Source organism: Megalobrama amblycephala, linkage group LG4 (genome assembly GCF_018812025.1).
Source record: "Megalobrama amblycephala isolate DHTTF-2021 linkage group LG4, ASM1881202v1, whole genome shotgun sequence".
In the NCBI taxonomy this organism is placed as follows: domain Eukaryota; kingdom Metazoa; phylum Chordata; class Actinopteri; order Cypriniformes; family Xenocyprididae; genus Megalobrama; species Megalobrama amblycephala.
In genome coordinates, this window is record NC_063047.1 from 46175615 (window position 1) to 46179495 (window position 3881).

Below are 3881 nucleotides of genomic sequence, written 5' to 3' on the forward strand. Positions count from 1 at the left end.
GGAATTATATATGAATTGATTGCTGTGTGCATGAGAGGACCCAAGAGCAGTAATCTGCATTTTTGGAGCCACTGTGAAAGTCATGACAGTAATTGCTTTTGCTTCATTCCTTTAAAGTTTCAGCTGGTTATTTGCATTTCAATTCCTGTGATATCACATCTGATGTGCTGCTGATATTTTAATTAAAGGGCAGTTTGAATTTAGACTAAATCCTTCTCAGATCATGACCATGTTGTTCCTTCTCTCTATGTTAGTCTTCCACAGGATTGTTACTCTCTTTTAATATCATGGAGTTAATGCAGCATAAACAAATGGATTAGCCAAAGTAGGGGAAAACAATATATGCATGTATATATATATATATATATATATATATATATATATATATATATATATATATATATATATATATATATATATATATATATATATATATATATATATATATATATATATATATATATATATATATATTTTTTTTTTTTTTTTTATTTATTTTTTTTTTTTTTTTGTCTTTACAATGTAACTGAAGTAGACTGGGAAAGACTGAAGAGATGAAGGGTTATAGGTTTACAAAACCAGGGTTAGGGATATGCTCATATCAATGTACAGAACATATTTTTTATTTGTTAAATGAATGAATGTTTTACTTCATTGTAATTCACTTCAACTGGATTGGGTTGTCAACTTGTCCTTATTTTGTAGAGGACAGTGCGAAAGTACCTTCAAAAGCAAATGGTGGGCATCTGGGGCAGTGTTAATTTCATCAAATGAAATGACTGAAGCACATGTTAAAACCTACTGAATTATTACATTTTAGTCAGAATAAATTTATGAATATATATATGACAAAATATTGATTACATTTATAGGAAATTTTTGGCAAAAAATAAAACAAAATGAATGACTACAAAATGACCCGATGTAACAGACATTGCAATTCCGTTTGGTGGTGCATAAATGGTGCACTTTACCTTTAATACCCTAATGAAAAAGAAATACACTTCAGCATCCTTTTAAAAAGAGCAGTTATTGCAGAAATAATGTACTTTAAAAGAATTTACTTAACTGAATGTAATGGTTTCAGACATTTAATTGCATGTTATTTACAATTGAATAACAAATGCATATGCATTATTGTAAATGCATATAATATAACACACTACAATTAAAATTACAATCAAGTACTTTAGATGTGGTTTGAAATGATAGTCATCACATCCAAATAAGTGTACAGTACTAATTTAAACCATGACAAAAGATTATTAAAACTTAATTAATTAAAGGGTTTGTTCACCCAAAAATTAAAATTCTCATGACATTCCAAACCTGTAAGACACTCGTTCATCTTCATAACACAAATGAAGATCATTTCAATGAAATCTGAGAGCTTTCTGTCCCTCCATGATTGACAGTCTATGCAACTACCGCTTCAAAAAGTTTGTAAAAAGATCGTAAAACGAATCCATATGAATTGAGAGGTTTAGTCCAAATTTTCTGAAGAGAAACACGAGCGCTTTATATGATGAACAGATTTAATTTATAGGCTTTTATTCACATAAACATTCATCAGCTCATACAGTTGTGGTAAACGGAAGCTCAAGCATGTTCGCTTGACATGAGGTTCATTCTCGTGTTACACAGCATATATGAGCTTCTGGAAGAGGGTTGTTCTCGTGTGTCATTCAGGTTCGGTTGTGCTTCTGCTCATGTTCACTGATCAATGTTTATATGTGAATAAAAGCATAAATTCAATCTGTTCATCATATAAAGCGATTGTGTCTCTTAAGAAAATTTGGACTGAACCTCTCAATATACCCTTTTAGTGTCGACATCATAATTACATCACGGCGTTAGCTGGAGACAAAACAAAGGGAAAACTGGAGGCGGCAAATACAAACCAGCACAGAGTCACGACTACATAAGGAGCTTAAAATGTTGTGTTGTTGGGTGCCAGAATCAATCGATCGCATACCTGCTGCCACTGACAGACAAAAAAAAAAAACAATCATCAAAAATGCATGGATGGAAACAATCATCAAAAATGCTTGTGTTTGCAGCACACACTTCATATCATTTAAGGTTAAATGAACTATTGTCTTTTGTTGGTATGGATTATGGTTTGGTTATGTGTCTAAAGAATTGCATGCATGCCCACCTAATGAGAAATTGGAGAACAAGTTAAGTGATTTCTCACGTAACACTAAGATTTTTAGTACATAATTTAGCTAACTTTGTTAGTCATACAAGTAATGATTTATACACCCTCAGTTTCCTTTTACTATACATGTAGTAATGTTACTATACTATATATCTACTTCAGTTTCTCTGTCTGGTAGGTGTAGCTGTCAGGCCGCTCAGTCGGAGGTAATCCTGTCAGATCATCCATCCATTGAGTGAACATGTACAGGTCAGCCAATCTGGCTAAAAGTTAACTTTTTCAACAACAAAAAAAAAAAAAGTTTTTCAAAACTTACTATCAAGCACTAGTGAAGTAGTCAGGGGAATCGTCCAACCTCCACCTAAGCTCCGCCCACAAAAAAAAATCACAATGTTTACTAACTGAAAAGGGGTCTCTTCGTATGGATCAGTTTTATGATCTCTTTATGAACTTTTTGAAGCTTCAAAGTGGTAGTTGCGTAGATGGTAAATGGAGGGGAAATCTCTCAGATTTCATTAAAAATATCTTCATTTGTGTTCCGAAGATGAACAAAAGTCGTATGGGTTTGGAACAATGTGAGGGTGAGAAAATGATGACAGAATTTTCATTTTTGTGTAAACAAACCCTTTAAAGTAATACTTTTGATTTGACACGGTCATAAATTGTACTTAAGGAAAGTGTACTTTCTTTAAGTTGCCTTTTATTTCATGACCATTACATTATCTGCAAGTACAGTTAAAAATATATATATACTTTTATGATTTAAAGTACACACCATAAGACAAGTGCACATTCAGTACAATACAGCACAACCTTTAATAAACAGGATACTACAAACTAAAAAGAAGTTTTGGAATAGAATTTGCAATGCGCAAATGCACAATCCAACAAATCATTATTAGAGCTGAGAGGAACAGACCAAGTATCTAAAGAAGCTTCACAGTGTTAGCTGAAATTCCACACTAATTAATTGGTCTAGACATGATCTATATAAAATGCTGCTTCAGCTTCAACCTACCTGCCATGGTTAACAAATATTTACCTTTGGGGAGAATGGGAGAGGGAGAGAGTATTCGTCATCTTTCACATGTGGCTTCCTTCTCCTTTGTTCTTGTTTGGCGACTCAGTCGAGTGTGCAGCAAAGGCTCTCTCTGTGCAAACACTTTCCCTTGAATTCCTGTCTGCACTGTCATCTACCGTCTCCTCTCATTTGTGTGTTCCTCTAGAGGAAATACTCTTCAAGATGTTCGTCCCTGTAGATGCGAAAATCAGACAATGTGAAAAACAACAAGGTGTCCTCTGAGAACAGAGCTCCGAAACCTATCCAGCAGGCAGCATCTATTAGATATGTTTTTTTTTCCCCACCAGTTGTAAACACTGTTGAATATTCAAGCATTATAGGGAGGGAGTCTTGTTAAAAATTACATTTATAAGAAACTTCGGCATGACTTTTATCTGGTCTTTCAAAATGACACTCCGAGTTTGACGACGAAAACCAAATCCTGTTTATTACGCTCATAAGAGAAGGCCAACGATTTATATGATGCAATCTGTCATTTGTGCCATCATATTGTATTTTACAACACACTCGTAAATATAAATATTCTTTATTAGCATGCTTCCGTGAAGACCTTTGATATGCACGGGACCTTTCCATTGCATAAAAGTTTCTTTATAGTGGTAAAAAGGTTCTTTAGATCATTAAAATGTTCTTCAAACA

At 33.5% G+C, this 3881-nt stretch overlaps 1 long non-coding RNA gene across 1 annotated transcript; it reads right to left on the reverse strand.

The window, feature by feature from the left end:
- Positions 1-1534: 1534 nt before the first annotated feature.
- Positions 1535-3380, reverse strand: LOC125266142. The gene is made up of 3 exons (XR_007184451.1): positions 3204-3380; positions 2478-2522; positions 1535-1984 (listed from the first exon to the last, which is right to left on the reverse strand). It is a non-coding gene; the product is annotated as an uncharacterized LOC125266142 (long non-coding RNA).
- Positions 3381-3881: the final 501 nt, after the last annotated feature.